The sequence below is a fragment of the Panthera leo genome, chromosome C1 (assembly GCF_018350215.1).
Source record: "Panthera leo isolate Ple1 chromosome C1, P.leo_Ple1_pat1.1, whole genome shotgun sequence".
NCBI lineage: Eukaryota > Metazoa > Chordata > Mammalia > Carnivora > Felidae > Panthera > Panthera leo.
The window spans coordinates 29,458,327-29,482,943 of NC_056686.1; the positions used below are offsets into that span (position 1 = coordinate 29,458,327).

Genomic DNA, 24,617 nt, shown 5'->3' on the forward strand with positions numbered 1-24,617 from the left:
TTCGTAAATTAACTCCTTTAATTCCAATAGGAAACAAGATGGAGGGAAGTGGCGGAGGGGATGGCCGCTCGCTCCTCCAACTCATGCCCTGATTCAGACTTCTTCAGAGGTCTCAGCGCCTGCAGGGACGGAGAGAGAAGCAAAGGAGCCCAGGACGCTAGCTTCACCTGGGCAGAGCCCTCCTAGTTCCCACCGAGTATGGCACCGGAAGCCCTAGGCCAGATTAGGATGATGAGTATTCCCGTTTTCCAGATTTGGAAACCGAGGCCTAGTCTCCTGAAATCATTCAGTTAGTGAACGGCAGAGCTGGCACCAGAACTGGGTGCCCACCCCACAACACTAAGGCTGCCGGCCCAGGATCTGTTCGTATCTTCAGGTTTTTCCTGATGCATGATCGCTGGCTTGACCTCATTTTAAACAACGAGTTTTTACTGAAAAGAAGCCTTCCCCAGAGGTTCAGCGGGCCCCAGGGGTTATTCAGATGAAGAGTCTACTGAAAATTATCCAGTGCCTACTGAGTATGGACACTGGGTGGGGCATTTTCACAAATATCTCCTATTCACGGGAGTCCAAAGTGGCTGTGGCTGCCTCCATTTCACAGACGGGGACTTGGAGAGGCTGGGGAAACTTACTCAAGGTTGTGCAAGTTAAGTGAGTAAGCCAGAGTTCAGAAACACTTTTCATTTCTCCCTCATACCCACCCAAGTACCTCTGCACCCCAGAAAGCCAGACATTATCTTAAGAAATACTTTTACTTAAAAAAACTTTTTTTTTAAAAGAGCAAAGAGATTTTGGATGCCCAATAAAATCTAAAATCTTATTATGGCCCTCAAGGCTCTGCAGGACCTTTCCAGACGCATCGCTTATCCCTCTTTCCCCATTCAGGACATTCCGATAGCTCTGAATTTCTTCCTGTCTTCCCTTAAGTATTTGACATTTGCTATACACCTTCTCCCCAGGACCCCCTTTCCCTTAAATGTTTATATGGGTGGCTCCTTCTTATAGTTCAGGTATCAATTCACATCATACCTTCTGAAGGCCCCCACCCCCACCCCATCTCCATTGACGCTCGCATCCTGAATTGTCACATAGCATATCATCCAGGTTTATTTTTTAATATTTTCTTATTATCTGAAGTCATCTTACTAATTTTGCACTTGTTCACTGTGCGCCTCCCTTACTGGATTGTGAGTCCCTTGTCCATCTTGACACCTGCTTTATTCTGGTGCCTAGAATAGTGCCAGCACACGACAGGTGCCCTGAAAAGATTTGTTGAAAAATAACCGAACTCAATGAGACTTAGGTCCTGCAACAATGTTATTCCTGATCTCCATCCTGACCAGGGCTATTCTTAGCAATGAGAGAATCTTTTCTTTCTTTCTTTTTTTTTTTCTTTCTTAACAAATCTCATTAAAATCATCCTTACCTCCGATGTAGCCAGGGCTTTAAGCAGGTGGTTTAATCAAGGCAAGGAGGTGAAGGTTCGGGGCAGCCAGGATTACCCACAATGCAGTCTTCCGCTGGCCTGGAAGCAGAAGGAATGTGTAAATAGGTGCGGGGCCCTCCGGAAGATCCATCCTGCTTTCTGCAATAATGTAAAAAGAAAACTTTCAAATACCACAATTTGCAAATGAAGACCTTTAAAATAATGGGACGGCAGCTCTGGAATGGGATTATTAGGATAATGCGATGTTTAAGTGGGCGCTTTCCCTCTCAAGGACCTGCCTGAATTCTGCTGAGCTCATTCCACGAGAGACCTCAGAGAGATCAGTTATGACTTTTATTAAAGTCAAACCAATACCTGTATTCGCAGCCGCCTGGAGGAAATTTCTTTCTGTAACTCTGATTGAAGTTTAATGGGAACTACACAAAGAAAATTTACTTAACCTCCTCACCCATCTCTTCTACGGTGGAAGTCTGTTCATCACGTGCTCTGCTCCCGGGAGACACTATCCAAGATAGCACTTCTCAATTTCATAATATTTTTCAGAGTAAAAGAGGGAAGACAGATGCAGACCCCAAATACGCCAGAATACCATGTAGCCGATGTCTGATTTCACTTGTACAGGAACAATGCAGGTGTTCTCTCGAGGGCTTGCGCATTCGTATTTTACAGATTACAAAATAAAAGGCCTATGAACCACTAAGAAATTATGTTACATGCATGTGAAAGTGTATGGCTATAGAGCTCTGGATTGGTTCATACTGCTGGTTGACCTCAGCTCCAAGCACTAAGGCAAGACAGGCACCTGCTCTTACACAGGAAATAAAACCTGTGAATGGCACCTCTCATTCCAAAGAGACTAGACATCATATTATTAACATCTGCCATGTCTGTAGCATTTTATAGATGGAAAGTACTGAAAATCTCACATTTTCTTACAAAACTGTCACACATACAAAACATAGGTTTAAGTTTGTACAAAATGTTCAATTTGTATAAAATATTAAAGAGTTAATTATCTAGGTAAATATCACCTAAGTCAAGGGATAGGATGTTTCAAGCACCCAAAGCCCGCTGCGAACCCATTCCTGGTGGCTCTCGCTTCTTGCTTCGGACTTTTACTGTAATTGCTTGTTTGCTTTATTTGACCGTATTCCTAGAGACAATATAGTTTAGTTTTATAGTATAGTTATAGTTCAGTTTAGTTTTACCAATTCAAACATCATACAAGATATACTCCTTTGTGTCTGGCTACTTAAAAAAAAATTTTTTTTTTAGTGTTTATTTATTTTTGAGAGACAGAGAGAGAAAAAGAGCCAGAGTGTGAGCAGGGGAGGGGCAGAGAGAGAGGGGGAGACACAGAATCTGAAGCAGGCTCCAGGCTCTGAGCCGTCAGCACAGAGCCCAACTTGGAATTCGAACCCACAAACCACGAGATCATGACCTGAGCTGAAGTCGGTCACTTAACCCCCTGAGCCACCCAGGCACCCCTGGCTACTTTTGCTTAACATTTTGTTCTTAAGACTTATTCATGAATCTTAAAAGAATGTTCTTCTGTGTCTACAGAGATCATTTGATTTGCTGTTCAGTGTTTGCTGATACATATACCACAGTTTAGTTTTTGAGTTTCCTGTCAATGGACATTTGGGTTTGGATTGTTTCCAGTTTGGGGCTATTAACAAACGATAGGCAATAACATTCTTGTGCCTACATTTTGGTGCACATATGCATGAGTTTCTCTAGCAGGCATGTCAAACTATGATGCTTGGGCTAGTGCTGGCCCATCACCTGTTTTTATAAAGTTTTATTGGACTATAGCCATACCCACTTGTTCACAAAACAAAAGTGTCTATGGTTTTCATGCTCTGAATGCAGAATCCAGTAGTCACAGCAGAGACCACAGACAGGGTCTGCAGAGCTGATGTTATTTACTATCTGGCCCTTTTCAGAAAAAAGTTTATGGACTCCTGCTCTAAGGCATAGGCTTATGAGGAAATTGTATGGTGATAGGGTTTGCTCACTTTCAACCGTATTAGATACTGCCGTTTTTTTTTTTTCCCCCAGCACATTTCTTTTTACAATTTTTGGTATTTTATTATGAAAATAATATTTCAAAGTTTAATATTGCATATTCAAGACACAGTATTACTGTACAGCTTCAGGGTTTTCTCAAAAAGGATGAAAAAGTACTAATTATTCCAACTACACCCCATGCTAAATTTCAAACATGGCTGAACATTTAATGAAAAATAAGGCTTATTTATGTAGCCATTTATGGCCCACCAGTTGTTTCATATCCTGTAATAGAAAGTCCTCATCATCTGATCTGTTTGGTGGGATTGCCAATCCCTTGCTATTTTAGTGTACTTTCTGTATTTCAGATGGCTGCTGTTACAATTTTGTCCTATCGTTGAGGGACCTATATAAACTTATTTACAACGATGCGAGTCATTTGACCCAGTGACCATTCAGTCTGAAGATGCACAAGTTTTCAGTTATAAAGGATTAAAGGAATTCCATGTGTTTTTAGAAGTTGAGTCAATGAGCCTCCTTTATTCACTGATCTTTTTCTCACCATCTTCAAAAATTTCTTCTCCATCATTAACTGATGCTTCTTGCCTCTGCTGGCATTCCAACACCAGACCGTCCCGTCACTTTCTACTTTGGTGAATTCCACCCCATCCATCTCTTCTCCTATGCACCAGTGGGGGAAGGTCTGGTGACCATTATGGAAAACTGCTCCCATATGAGTGTTTTATTTCTTTTACATTTATTTATTTTTGAGAGACAGAGAGAGACAGAGCACAAGTGGGGGAGGGGCAGAGAGAGAGAAGGAGACACAGAATCTGAAGCAGTTTCCAGGCTCCTAGCTGTCAGCACAGAGCCCGATGCGGAGCTCGAACTCACAAACCGTGAGATCATGACCTGAGCTGAAGTCGGATGTTCAACCGACTGAGCCACCCAGGCGCCCCTCCCATATGAGTTTTAAAAGTCATGAATAGTGGTGCTGTTGCCCATAAGCATGGAAGTCAGCTTGAGGCTCTGAGAAGGGACTTCTCACCGGATCCCCTGGGGGCCCTGAAGAGTGCCCCACACAGCCACCTTGATGCTGTTGGCTAGCCACTCCACAAAGTATCTCTGTTCTTGTTCTAGGTGGTCAGCATCTGCTCTCCCACCTCTTCTCTGGACATGGGGCCCCGACCTTGACCTGGGGATGGAGGTGGGGTATTTGTTCTGTAAGAGATGAATGTTCTCACTATCGGTCTCCTGGGAAGGAAGTGAGGTGGACCTCAGAATAGGGGAAAGGAGGATCTTACAGTCTTTCCAGGGCCTGCCATCCATGGAGAGGGACATGATCAACAGGGTCTTCCCTCTGGCCCAGCAACATGGCAGTACTTCTGGAGAGAGAAGCAAAGGTGGCCAGTGGATGACCTCAGTGGAGAGCACACACAATTGAAGGATCATAGGAACAGCTCTAGCTGATATCCAGTTCTGATTTTCTTCTATTAACCTTGCCCTCCACTCCCACCCACCCCTTTACTGGGCAGACTGTTCTTTGGGGGAATGAATGGAGGGTTTTGTATCCAGGCTTGGGGCAAAGCAGTAAAGGACAACTCAGAGCAGCATAGAGAAAGAGCTATAGAATAACAAAAGACCTGAAAGAAACCTTCAGTAATAGGTAGCAATCACTACTATGATTGAAATATGTTTAAAAGGTAACTATTTAAAGGGAAAAAATAATGCATTGTGAGGTGTGGTGTAGAAGCTGGATCTTTGAGTAGTGCCAAAGCTGGGAGGGGAGATTGTAGAAGTGTGTGGTAAGGTTCTTATACTATATGTACAGCAGTATCCCTGTTGAAGGTTGAATGCCATAAGTTGAACACGTATACCACAAACTCCAAAGCAACTACTAATATAGCATAAAAAGAGCTACAGCTGATAAGCCAACAAGAGATCAAGAGAATCATAAAAACATACCCAATTAATTCAGAAGAAAGCAGGGAACAAGGAACAGCTGAGACAAATAGAAAGCAAATAGATGGTAGATTTAAACCCAATCATGTAAATAAAAACAACAAACTCATACATGGTCTATATAATCCAATTAAAAGGCATCGGTTGCCAGATTAGATTATAAGACAACATATACTCTGCCTATAAAAAATCCATTTTATTTATAAAGACACAAGTGGGTTAAAAGTAAAAGGACAGAAAAAGATACACCATACTAACAGAAATCAAAAGGAAGTTGGAGCGCCTATGTTAACATCAAAGTACATTTCAGAGTAAGAAATATTACCAGAAATAACGAGTATTATTTCATAATCATGAAAGGGGCAATTTACCAAGAAGACATAACCCTCCTAAATGTTTACACATATGATAACAGAGCAACAAAACATACAAAGTGAAAACTGGTAGAATTTAAAGGAGAAAGAGACAAAGCCACAACGATAGTCAAAGATTTCAATATTCCTCTCTCAAAAGTTGTTAGAACAATAGGCAGAAAATCAACAAGAATATAGGAGGCTTGGGATTCTCTCTCCCCCTCTCTCTCTGCCCCTCCCCCAGGTGTGCTCTCTCTCTCTCTCTTTGTCTCTCAAAATAAATAAATAAACTTAAAAAAATTATATAGAAAGCTTGAACAGCACCATCAACCAATTTACTGATACTTATAGGACATTCCACCCAATAACAGAAGAATGTACTACATGGAACATTCACCACAAGAGACCATATTCTGGGCCACAAAGTCTCAATACTTTCAAAGGAGTCATGTCTTCAAAATATAGTTTCAGACCACAGCCAGCAACAGAAAGATATATGGAAAATCTCTAAATATTTAGAAGTTAACACAATTTCAATAACCTATATCTCACAGGAAAAAAAAAAAAACCAACACACAAAAAAGGAAGTTAGAAAGTATTGTGAACTGAATGTAAGTGAAAAAAATACCATATCCCAATTATGGGATGCAGCTAAAGCTTGAGGGAAATGTGTAACATTAAACTCCTATATTAAAAAGAGGAATGGTCTCAAAGCAATGGCCTCAGCTTCCACCTTAAGAAACTAGATAAAACAGAGTAAATGAAACCCAAAGGAAGCAGAAGAAAAGAAATAATAAAAATCAGGGTGGAACTCAATGAAACAGAAAGCAAAGAGCCATGGAGAATAACAATGAAACCAAGAGGTGGTTCTTGGAGATCTTAAAATGGCTAAATCTCTAGCCAGACTGATCAGAGAGAGACAGGTAGGGTGGGGGAGACACACCTTCATTCATTACTAGGGACATGAAAATTTAACTTACAATAAGATATGCTATAGATCTATTGGACTGTCTACAAAGAATAACCAGGGGCCTTTGGGTGGCTCAGTCAGTTAAGCATCCGGCTCTTGATCTCATCTCAGGTCTTGATCTCAGGGTCGTGAGTTCAAGCCCCACATTGGGCTCTGCACTGGGCATGAGGCCTCCTTAAAAAATGAATAAATTTAAAAAAAATAAAAGAACAACCATACCAAGTATTGGCAAAGTGGTGGCACAAGTGAACCTCATATACTGCTGCAGGGAGTGTAAAATGGTTGAACCCGTTTGAAGACAGTTGGCAATTTCTTAAAAGGTTAAACATTCACCTACCATATAATCTGGCCATTCCATTTGTAGACACTAAGTAGAAATGAAAGCTTTTGTCCATGCAAAGAATCATGTATAAATGTTCACAGCACCTTTATTTGTAATAGCCAAAAATTACGTAGACATAGTACATAGACATAGTACATAGTACAAAAATTACGTAGGTGAATGCACAGACAAATTATTGTATAGTCATGGAGCAGAATACAGTTAACAACAAAGAGTAAAATATTTTCTTTTAATTTTTTTAATGTGTATTTATTTTTGGGAGAGAGAGAGAGGGGGAGAGAGAATGAAAGGGGGAGGGGCAGAAAGAGAGAGAGAGACACAGAATCCGAAGCAGGCTCCAGGCTCTGAGCTGTCAGCACAGAGCCCAATGCGGGGCTTGAACCTACAAACCGTAAGATCATGACCTGAGCTGAAGTCAGATGCTTAACTGACTGAGCCACCTAGGAGCCCCCACAGAGTAAAATATTGATACATGCAAGAATATAAATGTAAGATCTTAAAATAAGTTTATTGAATGAAAGAATACAGGCAAAAAAAATGAGTATATATGATATCATTTCATTTATATAAAAGTCGATAAGTGAAAACTAAATTATAGTGCCAGAAAGCAGACCAGTGGTTGCTTGGGCAAGGAGAGACAGAAAAATGGGTTATAGAGAGGAACAGGGAAACTTTGAGGGGTGGCAGATATGTTCATTTTCTGGATTGTGGTGATAATTTCACAGGTGTATACATGGGGCAAAACTTATGAAATTATATATTATAAACATGTCGCATTTATTGTATGTCAGCTGTACCTCAATAAAGCTGCTAAATGCTTGAAACTATCTGAAAAGATCAAGATTTGAAGAACCAAAGGTAAGCTAATATATATATCGTAAGAATCAGTGAACCAGAAGACAGAACTGAAGATACTGTCTGGACTGCAGCAGGACTAGTCAATGGAAGAACTAGATTAAAAGATAGACTATATGAAAGAAAATTTAGATGAAATGAGTATATTCTTTGAAACCATAGCTTATCAAGAAGCTGAAAGCCCAAATAGTCCCATAATTATTAAATAACGTTGAGCAGTTAAAAGTCTTCCCATAAAGAAAACCACAGATCTGGGAGGTTTTACCAGTGAGTTCTATCAAACATTCAAATGAAGAAATTTTTCAATCTTACATAAACATTCCAAAGCACCAAAAATGGAAGCAGTTTCTGTCTGCTCTATGAAGTTACCATCATCATGAAAGCCACATTGGACACAGACAGCGTGAGAAAGTAAATTACAGATCATTCTCACTCATGAACCACAGGTGCAAAAATCTTTTTAAAAATGTTTATTTATTTTTGAGAGAGAGAATGAGAGAGAGAGAGAGTGGGGGGTGGCGGTGAGAGGGAAAGAGAAGGAGGAGGGGCAGAGAGAGAGTGAGAGAGAGAGAATCCCAAGCAGACTCCACACTGCCAACATAGAGCCCAGTGTGGGGTTTGAACTCACGAAATGTGAGATCATGACCTGAGCCAAAACCAAAGTTGGATGCCCAATGGACTGAGTCATCCAGCTGCTACCACAGATGCAAAATCCTTAAAGCATCAGCCAGTGGCATTCAGCAATGTGTCTAAATGATAATACATTTGACCAAATTGGGTTGATTCCAGGAATTCAAGGTTAGTTTAACAGGAGGAAATTCACAACATTAACACAAAAAGGACTTGAGTAGCTAGGAAAATCCTTTTTTTGTCTTTCTGCGATTTCTTCCTCTGGCTATCATGTGACATGTGGACATATGTGCTGAACCATGAGGTGGCCTTGAGAGGTTTGCAAAGCAGAAAGATAGGAACTTGAATCCCTGATGACACCAAGGAGCCACCATACCAGCCTTGAACTACTAACCTTCTGACTTCTATGTGAAAGTGAAATAAAGTCCTATCTTGCTTAAAGCATTGTCATGATTTTAAATATATATCTATTACATCAGCAGAAGTGAATCCTAATGAATTCTGACACGGATTAGTCGAGGGGAGAGGTATCCAGAAAGCTTCATAGAGCGTATAATATTTGAGTTGGGACTTGAAAAATAAGTAAAATCTTACTAGGTAGAAAAGATTAGAAACAAGAAAGGCATTCTAGACACAATAATAACGGTGTGGAAGGGTACAAGGAGTGAAAAAGCATGGTTTGCTTAGAAAATAGCAAGATGAGTGTAACTTGTGTATTTCTTGAATATTCTGTTTGAGACTTAGGCCTGGGTTAGGCCTGGTGCTGAACTGGGCTGGAGGAGAGAAGGGTCACTTTGAAGCTCCATTACATGCAAACGAGCACCTCTGGGGGAAGGCAGTGACCTTTCGAAGGAGCTGTGTGAGTAAACACATATTAGCCAGGCAGGACACAACTCAATGAGGGGCAGTGAGTCCTTGACTCGCAAGAAGGTGATTTGAGCTCAAGTCTTTGCCTCTAGCGCTGAGAATGTGCTTCAGATAAAAGTGACCACGTAGTCTTTTTCCCTGGTGGCTCTGCACAGGTGGTCCTGCCTAAACTCCCTGCCTAAGCTCCCTGCCTCTTCCATCAGTTGAGTGCAGTCCCCAAACAATACAATTCCTAAGAAAGGAAGTCTCTGCAGAGGAATAGGCACAGAGGCTTTAGAGGAAGTCAGACCCTATAGCATATATAATAGCACAATGCCATACACCTTCCAGTTTTCCTGAGTTGATAGTGGCATAATTATTAATAGTAACTTTTTAAATCTCAAAAGTATCCTCCTTTGTATAAAAAGCATTATGATCACCCTACTCACTTGTGTAAGGACTTCACAGTTTATAAAGGGACTGTTATGCCTTTGTTATTGCTTTCAGTCATTTGGAGAAAAAACCAAATCATTACCATTCTTCTTCTTCCAAAGGAATTTGGGGATCGGAGAGACACTTTTGGGGATGTATTAACTGATCCTATTGTTTCAGGCAGAGACACTCAGGAGGGAGGGAACTGCTTCTATAAGACCAGTGTTAATTTTGTAAAGAATAGGGTGGAAGTTGCAACAGGAGGAATATGCATTTCTCAGATGAGACTAGGCTGTGTGGTCTTTGGTAGAAAAGTGGGACTTGCAACATGAAGAGCCTTTGGTGACTCAAAATAAAAGTAGCCACTAAAAATGGAATCGGGGCTGTCACATCCCTTTCCCCTGTGCTTCCCCATCACCCATACAATCAGAGGACGGGAGCCCCAGTCCTTCCAGTGGTGCCGGAGGGAACCTGAACTGGGGATGCCTCTCCCTCAGACTCTCCCCCCAGCAGTGGCTAAAGTTTGAGGGGTCTCGGTCTGAAAGGCACAAATGGTCTAGGGATTATTACCCCGTTTTCCAGTTGGAGACATTGACACTGAGAAGCTAAGTTGACTTGCTTGAATTACAGAGTCTACAAATGGCAAAAGCAGAGCTTAAATCTAGGAGATTCCTTGATGAAGAAATAGCATGGCTAACGGCGTTCCAAGTTCCCCAGAGAAAACCCATGGCCTGGGATGTGGCAAGAGGAAGTGGGAATTTTAGCCTAAAGATGAAGGACCCTTGCAGGCACAGGATATGATCTCTGTCATCAAAGCCCTGATAGGCTGCCACATGGGAAAGAAATTACCCTATATAGGTTGGATCCAGAGAGCGAGGCAAGGACTAATGAAGGAAAGATAAAAGGAAGCAGATGCCAGTTCAACATAAAGAGAAGGAAACTAACATTTCCTGAATATCTATCTATGCCAGGCGTTTTACATGCACACTCTTGTTTAATTCACACACAGAGGAAAACAACCTGCAAAGTAGATATTATCCTCATTTAAAAAATGAGGAACCAGGAGACTTCCAAGTTAGGGTAATGGTAGGGTAGCTTGTATTGTACTAATTATCTTACTGATATGAATTATAAACCCTGGACAAAATAGAAAGAAAGTTAACTGTTTAAAGGTACTGGAAAATGACAAAAGTCAGGCAGAAACTAGAGGGAATTTGACTTTTGAAAGAAGAGAACCACACTGGGTAATACCCATTTATCCAGCTTTTCATGTGAAGGCAGTCCCCAGTCTATGTGGTGTGCTGGAGCACTTCCAAGAGAGCTGTTGTAGAAAGTTGCCATCATATTGGCTTGAAGAGTCAGAGGATGAACAATGGGCCTGCCGGAAATTGCTATTGGAAATTGAAGGGGGTGGGGATCCCAGAAAGAAAGGAGACCTCCAACTGCATATACATGCCATTCTAATCCTTGGCTGATACCTAGATCCTGAATGTGGGGAAAACAATAGCTGGACATTTCTGGGGGGGGGGGGGGTTGCAAAAAAGGACTGAGCAGAGGATTTGGAAACTGCCTACCATGGATGCAGAGTTTAAAGTTCGAGTGCTACCAAAAGAGAGGGCCTCAGTAAGTACCTCACACCTTCCACCGAAACCACAGAAGGACCACATCCTAGGATGAAATTTCACATCCCAGGATTAAGGCACTCATCCCAGGACTAAGGAAAAAGCCAAACAGAGTCTCTTCAAAGGCTAAAACTAAGCTCTACGAAGCCCAAGGGAATCCAGTGTTAATTTACCTGCTCATTGGAACAAAATCCAATACTCTTCAGAGAAAGATAACCGAATGCAGAGTTCTCCATGCATAATTAAATTTTGAAGAAAATTGTTGGTCATGTGAAGAAACAGACAAATGTAACCCAGTGAAGAGAAAAATCAGTTGATAAAAACAAAGCGACAAAGGAGGCTGATACTGAAATCAGCCAAGGAGAACATTAAAATACCTATGAGAGATACGATAAGCAATCTTTAAGAAAAGGTGTATTAATGTGTGAAGAGACGGGGCATTTGAGAACTATGAATACTGTAAAAAAAAAAAAAAAAGAACCAAAAGGAAATTCTAGAATTTAAAAATACTGTCTAAAAAGTATTTATTAGAAAATATCATAGTAGATTGGATAAAGAAGAAGATGGAATCAGTGAACTAGAAAGTAGTTCAATAGAAATCATCCAAACTGAAGCAGAGAGGGTGAACAGGTTGAAAAACAATGAACAGAGACTCATTGGTTTGTGACATGGGCATCAAGTGGGTAGGCAAATGAGCAACCTGCTATCTCAGAAGGAGAGGAGAGAGGGAATAGGGCAGAACAAATATTTGAAGAAATATTGGTCAAATGTTTTCCAAATCTGATCAGAAAAGAAACCCACAGATCCAGAACTTTCATCACCTCTCAAGCAAAATAAATACAAAGAAATCGTATACTGGCACATCAAAGTTAAATACCTGAAAAACACAAATAGAAAAGCCTTAAAAGCAGCCAGAAGTAGCTGATGTCTCATCAGAAACAAATGAGGCCGGAAGACACCATTAAAGTGCTAAAAGGAAAACAAAAAACAAAAAACAAAACCCTGCAAACATAAAATTCTAGATCAAGTGAAAATACTCGGCAAAAACAAAGATAAAATAATTTTAGATAAATAAAAGGCAACATAATATGTCATCAGGAGACCCAGCTACAAGAAATGCTGAAAAAGTTCTTTAAGCTGAAGAAAAATGAGACCATATGGAAATTCAGATCTCTAGGCAAGAATAAAGGCCACTGTAGATGGTAACTATGTGGAAAAATATAAAAGAAAAAATTTTCGTCCTTTGCTTAAATATTGGAAAAATGAATTGACAGGACTTCCGCTTCTGGCCAAGATGGAGTAACAGAGCTGCATTTAACCTCCCACTTGAAACAAAAAACGAACAAAACAGGATAAAATATATGAAACAATGGCTCTGAAGGCATTAGACATTATGCAATGAAGAAAAGAGGTCCCTAAGTGACAGGAAACAAATACATCCCTATTACTGGCCCGGTTTACTGCCTGGAGGAAGTTTCTAGGCAATGACGCAGGAAGGCAGAACCCTGGAAGAGCCTCGCCATGTTCCTGAGTTGAGGAGGCTGAACTGGAGGTCCAGAAAAACAAAGGCATCTAGAAACCTCAATGCAGTGTATTGAAGAGGTGAGCTGTGCACAGGGAGAACTTCAGAAACCTGCAGACGTTTGCCTGGAGTGTTCAGTTGAAAACTATCTGAGGCCAAGAAAAGAATTACCAAGAGGTTAGAAGGAGCAGTGCCTGTAACTCACACAGACTGGAAATGGTGCCTGTTCCCAACACTTAGTGAAAATCTAAAGTCATAGACATCAGCTAGAGTACTAAGTAAAGTACTCGGTAGTGGGAGATATTAATTGCAGGCTAAATGCTGCTTGGGTACCACGTAACTGAGCTTAAAGTCAAGAACCAAAAGGATTAAATGGTTTCCAAGTGATCTAACCACATCCTAAAACAAAGCTCAAGAATACCTTCGGAACTACAAAAATACTCAGCATCCAACAAGGTAAAATTCACAATATCTTTGAATCCAGTAAAATAATTGTCAGGCACACAAAGAACCAGGAAAATAAAAGTCACATTAAGGAAGGGGTGCTTGGGTGGCTCAGTCGGTTAAGCGACTGACTCTTGGTTTCGGCTCAGGTCATGATCTCACAGTTCGTGAGTTCGAGCCCTATGTCAGGCTCAGCACTGACGGCACGGAGCCTGCTTGGGATTCTCCCTCTCTGCCCCTACCCTGCTTCTGCTCTCTCTTTTTCAAAATAAGTAAACAGACTTAAAAAAAACTCATAATGAGAAAACAAAATCAATCAAAAATGACTCAGAAATGACATAATTGATAGAATTAGTAGACATACTCATTGACACAGTTATTACGAATGTGTTCTGCTAATCCAAAAATACCATGAAGTAACCGCATTAATCTCCAAGTAAATTTCACCACACACACACACACACACACACACACAAACATTATGAGGGGTAAAAATGGTCATTTCATAATGATCAGAGGGTTAATTTTATAAGGATATAAAAATCTGAAATATTTATGCATCTATTATCTTCAAAATGAAGTAAAAACTGCAAGGAGAAATAGATAAATTCACAATTATAGTTGGTGATTTCAATTTTTCTTTCTCAATAATTGATAAAACAAGTAGACAAAATATCAGTCAGCATATAGAAGACTTGAACAACACTATCACCAAATTTGACCCATTTAACATTTTTAGAACACTTCATCCAACAACAGCAAAATGCACATTTTTTTTCAAGTACACACAGAACATTTACCAAGACAGAACATAAAATGTCTATGTCTAGGCCATATATTATGTCTCAATACATTAAAAATTGTTCAATTCATACAAAGTATGTTCTGTGACCATAAACGGAATTACATTAGAAATCAATACCAGAAAGATATCTAGAAAATTCCCCAATATTTGGAAACTATATACCACAGTTCTGAACAACTCAGGTCATAAAAGGAATCAAAAGGTAAATCAGGAAGTATTTTGAATTGAATTAAAATGGAAACACAGGATTTTGAAATAATAGGGAATATAGCCAAAGTAGTGCTTAGAGGAAAATTTATACTCTTATATGAGAAAAGAAGAAAGGTATCAAATCAATGACTTTAGCTTTTATTCTAAGAAACTATAATATAAAAAGCAAATCAGACTCTGAGAAGAAAATGTGGAAGTAATAAATATCAGAGTTGAAAAGAATAGAATAGAAAAAAAATAGAACAATAGAGAAAAATCAATGTAACCAAGAGCAGGTTCTTTGAGAACATCGCTAAAATTGTGAAACCTCTATGCAGGCTACTCAGGAAAGAGAGAGAGAGAGAGACAGAGAGAGACAGAGAGAGAGAGAGAGAGAAGATACAAATTACCCACACCAGGAAGTACAGAGGTGATCACTACACAGTCCACAGATTTTAAAAGTGTAGTAAGGTAATATTGTGAACAACTTTATGCCAGTAAACTCTAGAATTTAGGAAACGGACAAATTTCTTTAATGGCTCAGTCTATCAAAGCTCACTCAAGAAGAAATTGACAATGTTAATTGCCCTGTATTTATTAAAGAAAATGAAATTTTTTATATAATTTATTGTCAAGTTAGTTAACATACAGTGTATACAGTGTGCTCTTGGTTTTGGGGGTAGATTCCTGTGATTCATCGCTTACTAAAGAAATTGAACTTTAACTAAGAACCTTCCCACAAAGAAAACTCCTGGTCCAGATAACTTCACTGGTTCACTGGTGAATTACAACAAACAATTCAGAAAGAAAAAATACCAATTCTGTATAACCTCTTTCAGAAAGGTAAAGGCATTCCCCACTCATTAGATGAGGCCATTGTTATTCTGATATCAAAACCAGACAGATAGTAAGGAAAGAACACTAGAGACTGATTTCCATCATGAATAGAGATGCAAAAAGTGTTAACCAAAATTTGGCAAATCAAATGCAGCAATATGTAAAAGTGATAATAAATCATAACCAAGTAGAACTTAATCCCTGGAATACAAAATTTAGTTTGACATCAAATCTATAGATGTAATTTACCATAACAGACTAAAAACCATATGATTTTCTCAATAGATGCAGAAAAAGCATTTTATAAAATTTGGATCCATTTTAGATTAAAAACGCTCACAGACTAAGAATAAAAGGGAAAGTTCTCAACCTGATGAAGGGCCTCTGCGAATATACAGCAGTTAACATCATACTTGATGAAAGCTGAAACTTTCTAAGATCATGAAAAAAGCAAGGATGTTCACTCTCACTACCTCTATCCAACATTGCAGTAGAAATACCAGCCAGTACAATTAGGCAAAAAAAGGATATGAAATCATCCAGAATGGAAACGAAGAAGTAAAAATGTTTTTATTCACAGATGACATAATTGCCCTAGAACTAATGAGGTTAGCAGGATTGCAAGATACAATATATTTCCTACCATATAATTACCCAATATGCCATATGTTGGTATATGATTATACAATATATAATCAATATAATTCAATATATCAGCAACACAAACTTAGAAATCGAAGTTAAAAGTAATAGCATCTACACTGCATCAAAAATAAGAAATAAGGATACATCTGACAGAATATCTATGATCTGTATACTTGAAAATCACAAAACTGTTTTGAGAAAAATTAAAGAAGATATCAATAACTGGAGAGATATGCCATGTTCATGTATTAAAAACTTAGTATTATTAGGGGCGCCTGGGTGGCTCAGTCAGTTAAGCCTCTGACTTCAGCTCAGGTCATGGTCTCATGGTTTGTGGATTCTAGCCCCGCATTGGCCTCTGTGCTGACAGCTCAGATCCTGGAGCCTGCTGTGGATTCTGCATCTCCCTCTCTCTCTGCCCTTCCTCCGCTAGCGCTGTGTCTCTCTCTGTCTCTCAAAAATAAACAAAAATGTTAAAAAAAAAACTTGATATTATTAGTATTTAAAATCTCCCCAAATGGATCTATAGATTCAACTGAATTCTATCAGTCTTTGTTTTCCTGTGGAAATTGACAGAGTCCATAATTCATATAGAAGCACAAAACACACAGAATAGCCAAAAGAACTTTGAAAATAAACAACAGTATAGAAGGACGGATACTACTTGATTGCAAGACTTATATTATAAAGATACTATAATAAAGATAATATGGTATTTGCTTCAAGATAGATACATAAGTAAATGGGACAGAATGGAGGGTTTCAGAAATAAACCCCCAATTAGCCAATCGATTTTCAACAAAAGGACAAAAGCAATTTGGTGGAGAAAGGTTAGTTAGTCTTTTAACAAATGATGCTTGGGCAATTGGATAGCCATATGCCAAAATCAATCAATCAATCAATCAATCAATCAATCAATCTTTCAGGAGGTCAATGTCCAGGACAGACAGTGACATGGCTGTCTAACTGTATTACAAATGTAAGAAACAATCTCACTAAAGTGCTGGGGTTGGGGTTGGGGGCAGGGAGGTTCGGACCTAAGTAACTTTGGAAATGAGCCTGTAGGACTAAAGGTAACACAACCAAACAACCTGTGAATAAGAACTGTACCCTAGTTGATAAAATTGTTTCCTATGGGGAAGGAGTTCACCATGCTGATAGCACTGAGCATGTCTGTGGGAAGTGAACAATTAGGTGAATGGATGGTGGATGGTAAGTAGGACTCAAGTTTCTCATTGTCAGAGTGAGAGGCTACAAGTAAGCAAAGGGAGGAGGCTAGCATGACCCATGTGGTAACGGATTACAGTAAATCCATTAAGTAATTAATAATTCATTAATAAGTAATTAAGTAAGCGTAAGCATGAACTCATGGTTAGCTTAGTAAAGATACAAATGCTTATATACAGAAGGACTCAGCAGCAGCAATGAGCATATCTAATACCCCGGTTTTTACTTCTTAAATTTTTTTAAATGTCTTTTTAATTTATTTTTGAGACACAGAGAGACAGAGCATGAGCAGGGGAGGGGCAAAGAGAGAGGGAGACACAGAATCCAAAGCAGGCTCCAGGCTCCGAGCCGTCAGCACAGAGCCTGACGCGGAGCTCGACCCATGAATTGTGAGATCATGACCTGAGCTGAAGTCGGATGCTTAACCGACTGAGCCACCCAGGTGCCCCAAGGCTTTTACTTTTTAATATCACTCTCCAGTAAAAGCAACAAGGGCTCTTTGGAGAAATGGTTGTTAGGACCAGAGCAGAATATATGTAAGATGATCCTGGAGTATCTTATAGTGTCACAAAGGAAGAGAGAGCTCAAAAAAGCAAAAGCAAAAACACAGTGGTAGGATATGTCAAAGCCACAAGGGAGTTCCCAGTGCCCAAAACTAGAGTTATGCGAACCACAAGATAAATAAAGTAGTATTGGATTATGACCCAAAGTGTAAAGTAAATATCCATGAGTCCATACAGACATATATAAATGGTTGAATAAATTAATAAATGGAGAGGAAGAAACAACTCTCCCATGCAGAAGAATTCCAAATGAATTGTGCAGAGACTTGGTCCTCAAGGAGCTGGAGCATGACCCCCCCCCCCCCCAGATAAGGCCCTGGGGAGGGGATGACAGAGTTTGGGCTTTAACCTCAAATAATTGGGAGTAGGAGACCCACCTCCCATCCTTGTTAGCTGTGTGATCCCAGCCATTACCCTTCCTAAACCTCAGGTTTTTTATTTGCACAATGGGGATAACAGTATCACTTAGCTACCTGTCAAGAGTCGCTACAAAGGCCGAATGTCTATACAGCTCTCAGAATAGTACTTGGGACATGTACTCTATAAATTATAGTCCTATATATTTTTAAGGTAATGTGTCAGTCTGTTCCAGCTGCTATAACAAGAAACCACAGACGTCGTGGCTTGAAACAACAGAAACTTATTTTCTCACTCTTCTGAAGGCTGCAAAGTACAAAATCATGGTCCAGGAGGGTTCAGTTTCTGGTAAACGTGTTCTTCCTTCCTTGCTGCTGCTTTGTCCTCACATGGCTTTTCCTCAGTCTGTGCATGGGGCAGGGAGAAGCCTGGGACAGAGATCTCTTTCTTTTCTTTATCAGGCCACCAATCCTATCGGATTCTAAGGCCCCACCCTTCTAACCTCAATTTACTCTGAACTACTCCCTAAAGGCCCTGTCTCCAAATACAGTCACATTGGGGGTTAGGGCTTTAATTTAGGAATTTTAAGGCTGGGGACACAATTCAGGCCATAGTAGGTAGTATGAAATACAGAATAAGACAACTCGAATTCTTATTCTAGATTCACCGTTTGCTAGCCGTGCTGGGGAAACCTCTCAAGTTCCTCAGGGTTTTTTTTTTTTTTTCCACTTAAGAAAATTAAGGTATTATTTTTATCCAATAAAATTCACACATTTAAAAATATCGTTAAGTGAGCTTTTTTTAAGCAAAAAAAAAAAGGTTTTCATTTTAGAACAGTTTTGGATTTACAGAAAAATGGCAAAGATAGTACAGAGAGTTCCCATATACTCAGCACCCAGTTTCCCCTATTATTAACATCTTAAATTAGTATATTACATTTGTTACCGTTAATAAAGGCATGCTGACATACCACTAGTTAAAGTTCATACTTTATGCGGATTTCCTTGGCTTGTTACACGATATCCTTTTTCTGTTCCAGGATCCCATCCAGGACACCACATTACATTAGTCATCCTTAGGCTCCTCTTGGCTATAACTGTTGCTCAGACTTTCCCTGTTTTTGATGATCTTGACAGTTTTGGGGGGGGGGGGTACCAGTTGGGTATTTTATACGATATCCCTCACTGGGATTTTTCTACTGTTTTTCTCATAATGCCATTCATAATTATGAGTTTTAGGGCTGAAGACCACAGAAGAAAAGAGCCATTTTCACCACACCATGTCAAGGGTGCATCCTATCAACATGATTTACCACTGATGCTGTTGACCTTGATCGCATGGCTCAGGCTGCTTTGGTCGGTTTCTCCACTTAAAGTTACTCTCGCCTCCCCCTTTCCATACCACATTCTTTGGAAGGAAGCCACCATGCACAACCCATGCTTTAGAGGCTCTACCTCCTTGAGAAAGAAAGGTGGATGTAAATTATTTGGAATTCTGCATGTGGAATTTGTCTCTTCTTCCCTGTTTGTTTACTCATTCAATATTTGCTTATAGCAGTATGGACTAACAGAAATATATTTTATTTGGGGGGGGGGTGATAATCCAATATTATTGTAATGTACTCTGTTGCTCTAGTTGTCCCAGCTTTGGCCATTGGGAGCTCATTCAGATTGGCTCCTGTGTCCTTTTGACATGGTCTTATCATTTTTCTTACCTTCTGTTTGTCTCTGCCTCTCTCCATTTTAGGTATTATTCACTTGCTGTTACTATAAGGTGCCCCAGGCTCATCTTGCATTTTCCTGTCCCAGCCCTAGAATCAGCCATTTCTCTAAGAAGCCTTAGTTGGTTGTCTTTAATGGAGAATGGTATTTAGAAACCAAGATCTGGGCACTAGACATGATTTTTGCTATTGGAGCATCACTACAACAAGGCTTAAAGTAAGTGGTGAGAAAAGGCAGTGCATTTTGAGTTGAGGCCTGGAGGATAAGAAGGAATAGCTACTTTAGACCTAGCAGAGAGTTCTAGGCAGAAGAATTGCTAGGAAAAAGCATATAAGGAACAAGCTTGACTCATCCGAGGGATAAAAAGAGAGCCAGAGAGGCTGGAGCAGATTGGAAGAGGAGAGTGATGCCAGGTGAAGGTGGGGGATGACCAGAGCATCGTGGGGATTGCAAACTAGAGAAGGCATCTGGACTTTACTCACAGGGAAATGGAAGCCACTGAATGTTTTTAAACAGGGTTGACGCCAGTTGATATAGATAGGATGCTACTGCCTGGGTTCAACTGACCAGCTTGGAGGAATCTAGGTGAAAGATGAAGGTGATGAAGGCCTGAACCAGGCCCAAAGCATTTGACTAGCAAAGGCTTTATCCTGCTGTGCCGAGACCAGCAGTTGGACAGATCCATGGGGTGCTAGATTTCAGGGTGGGCCCCGGGGTGCACAAGCTTATAAAATAAGGCAGTTTCCTGCTCTAAAATCTATGAGTAGAACAAACCCATATCCCCTGTTGATATGTGGGAACTGGAGTCCCAGGGAAGTCTTCAAATTTCTAAGTTACCAAACACACTACCCACCCTTGATGCTGCTGCCCAATCCTAAAGGATTGTGCTTGGCCAAGGTCATCCCTGGGTATGGTCCCTCAGCCTCTCAGCATTGTGCAGCCAAGCATGTCAGCTCTGCCCCAACAAATCCACAGTGCTTGCTGGCCCAGGATATCCCACCCCATGCACATGCTGTCTCCCATCTCCTTCCTCTCAGCCCACCCATATCCATAGGTCTGTTCCATCTTTGAAGACCTGCCTTACACTTACCTCCGGGAAGACTTTACCAGTAGACCCAGCTGTCTCTGTGGTGCAAGTCCGGTCCAGGTTGGGTGGCTTCTGCTCTGCAAGAGGTACTCAGGACTTCCCTTCCATATCAAATAGAAAAGGCAGACCTGTTTAAGTGTAGCATTAAGGACATCCTCCACACCCTCCCCTAGGTGGGAACCAGAGCCAAGAAGGTGACTCAGAGGAAACCAAGGATGATACAGGTCGATCAGGTTGACCCTAGTTGATATAGAATCATACAGACCAGACCTAACTGACCAGCCTAAGGAGTCAAAGGTATTCTCCCAGAAAAATTAGATATTGTTTCAGAAAAAAAAAATGCTATTGTGTTTATGGTAAAGTGGAATATTTTGAAATTGAGATTGCATTTCTCCATGCTTTCTTGTACCCACTACTGTTTCCCCACCATCAATGCATCTGCCTCCGGAGAATATAGCCAAGAACAGAGTCCCATTTCTTATCTTGGGAGCCTCTAAGTAGATATTTGTAAAACTACAGTGAAAGAAAGTGTTAAAAATGAAGGTTTTCAGTCTAAAAGCTAGCTTTGGAGAAACAAAGGTGACTATAGATTTATTTGCTTACTTTGTTTTTATTCTCAAAGTTTGGTTTTGAATGGCAGAAAACATAAATTAGATTTAAGCACCGAACCATACAGTAGGGGAGACTAGATGGTGATATAAGTACAACTTCCTTCCCAAAATAGATAGATCAGATGAGAAGATGGAGAACGTGAGGGCGTTTATCTGGAGCTTAGAGGCTGGTCCCTGAGAATGTAGGAGTGGAATGAGAGGAGCCTGATAGAAAAGTCAGACTAACGGGGCGGGAGTGAGGGAGAAGGGGGGGTGGAGTCTCAGAGAAGAGGGAGATGATGCCCTGGCTTCCTGAGGAGTCAGCAAGATTCTTAGGGGGACTCTGGTCCAATATGACCTGGGAGGGGGAATAGCAGTGGCTGCTTGAAGTTTCTAGGTAAATGGGCTCCTGGTCTAAATCACAGAGTACCATGCTTTCCAGCATGGTGAGAGTAACTCACACAGAAGTTTCTATGGTCCCTTCCTTTGGCAGATCCAAAGGAAGCAAGAATAGAGGGAAAAGTGATCTGGGTGACTCTGATGGCCTGAAGCCCTCATTAGTTGTAGGATGGAGTGGGGTGTGTGTTGGGTTAAAAGCTGACATCAGAGAGCAGGAGGGAAGAAGAGAGGAACCCCCTCCCAGTAGGGTCAGCAAGTCAGAGGAAAGCTCATAGCTCAGCCACCATCTGACTATACTCACATCACCATCTCTCCACTCCATCTCCCTAACCAAGATGACTGGAGAAGAGAGAAGAGGAAAAGGACCTTAAGTCCACTATATTTAAATCTGGAAGTGACATGGTTTACCTTGAGTTGGGAATATTTGGCTTTCTAGCACTCAGAGGAAAGAGTGAATGTGAGTTAAAACCAGCTGTAATATTATTGTTGTTGTTGTTATTGTCGTTATACATATATGGCACTTACTTCATGCTGGACACTGTTCTAGACACTTTACACACATCTTCCTAATACGTGCGTGAGACTGGGCACATTTTGGCATACTTGAGTGTTACAACCATTATTTGCGGCACTCTAATGTTTAATGGATGGCTATTGTATTTTATTTATTACGTTTCTCTTTACACATGAAGGAATAACGCTTTTGAAATAAGAATTAAGAAATAAGACACTTTCCCTAGACCATACAATTGGCAAGTGTAATACCTGGGTTTGAACCCAGAACTTCAGTCACCTAGTCTGAGTTCTTTTCACTGTACATTGGTGTTTAGTATATACATATATAAATATATACATAGTTTTTTCTATTTATTTATTTATCTTATGGCTTATTTATTTTGAGAGAGAGTGTGTGTAAGCAAGCACGAATGGGGGAGGGGCAGGGAGAGAGGGAGGAAGAGAATCTCAAGCAGGCTCTGACAGCATAGAGCCTGACATGGGGCTTGAACTCACAAACCGTGAGATCATGACCTGAGCCGAAGCCAACAGTTGGCCGCTTCACTGACTGAGCCACCCAGATGTCCTTATATATTTTTTTAAATAATTGAATTTATCATCTTATGCTGGAGAAGAGAAGGGGACCTAGGACTGGCATTTGGAGTGATTTCACACTTTGAGTCTGATTAAAGGAAATAAGAAAGCAAAGGAGACTGTGAAGGCGTGTTGAGTGAAGGAGGAGGAAAAATGGGGGAGTATAATATCACAGTCCTCTAGAGAAGAGAGTGTTCTTAAAAAGACACGGTGATCCCAGGAAAAATGGGCACAAGCAGTGCCCAGATCTTGGTTTCTAAATATCAGTCTCCACTAGAAGGAATGTGGCTGATAGCAGGGCTGGAGCAGGGCGACTACAAGGTGAGCCTGGAACTTCTTGTGCCAAAGAGCCAAGAGGTGCTCCACTAACAAACTGAGGGGGGCACTATGGACATAAGCAAAGACCACCCAAATGAGAACAAGCAAAGTCTAGTTATTCAGAACTTATGATAGCATGGAACTTGGCCATCCCGCATTTTGGTAGAGACTCAAAGGCAGGAGGAAGAGTGGGAAAGCTTCATAGTCAAGAAGCTTCCGTATGCCCTGATTGATGGCTGTTGGCATGTGGGGAGTCGTAGGGGGGGGGTAGATAGAAACAGGGCATCTCACGTAATTGGTTAGGGGGCATATTTGGTTCTCTGGTTGCTCCTAAATTGGGACAAAATTTAGGAAACCGGCAGTTATTAGTCAAGTCTTGGCCATTTGGGGCTGATTGTTACAGAGGATAAAGACGGGTTTCCTGTGTCGGTTGCTACATATAGAGTCTGACTTTTTAAGGATCTGAGTTATAGAGTTAGAGATAATGGATTGACTTTCTGGACTAGTTGCTACAGATCATGGGTCAGAGTTCTATTTTCATGTAAGTTCTGGCCATTGTTTGTTTGTATGTTCAGTCTCTCAGTAGGTCGAAAGAGACACAGGTGCCAACCTAAGACAGCTCCCACTGGCCACTTTAAGGATAATTTAAACATTAAAGTGATTAATAACAGTAATGGATTATAACTCATTGAATGAAAAAAGCCAATAAATTCATAGATACAAAAAAAGCAACCAAAAATAAATAAACTGGTGGGGGGGGGGCGGGTAGAGAGGAGGAAAAAGTTTTCCTCACAGTAGAATGCCAACTACAAAGTATAGAGGGGATGATAGAACAGGAAATTCAACATTTTGCAATAATTCGTTCAGGTAAAAATTGTTAATGGATCTAAAAATCTTTCACTGGGGGTCCAGATCAGAGTACCTCACCACAGACCATCTATTAAATACAAAAGGAAACAAATCCCTTTACGGTGGCGGGGGAGGGGGGGGCGGGCTGCAGGGTTCCACCTTAACCGAGTGATCAAAGTGAACATCACCAATGGTGGGTCCAGATGAAGAACGTATGGTTGTTCATCACAGGGTTTGAAAATTTCCAAAATAAAAACTTAAAAGTATGCAAAAAAAAAAAAAAAAAAAAAAAAAAGGAGGGGAGGAAGGTGGTGGTCAACTGTGCTGAATATTGCTGCCAGGTCACATAAGATAAGATCCAAGAAAAAAATTAAGCCAGTCTGACCTGGATTTAGTCCTGGAACCAAGTAAAATACTTTGCTTCTGAGTACTTCACTCCCTCCATGGGCTCTGGATTCAGAGTCAATTTTGTGTCCAAAGCTCATATGATATCCTCCACTGCTGA

The 24,617-nt window shown here is 40.5% G+C and overlaps 1 long non-coding RNA gene across 1 annotated transcript; it reads right to left on the bottom strand.

Annotated features, from left to right (window-relative positions):
* LOC122227466 lies at window positions 1–24,617 on the bottom strand. Its single transcript, XR_006206076.1, has 4 exons — window positions 24,498–24,617; window positions 20,871–20,968; window positions 1,427–1,585; window positions 1–119 (listed from the first exon to the last, which is right to left on the bottom strand). It is a non-coding gene; the product is annotated as an uncharacterized LOC122227466 (long non-coding RNA).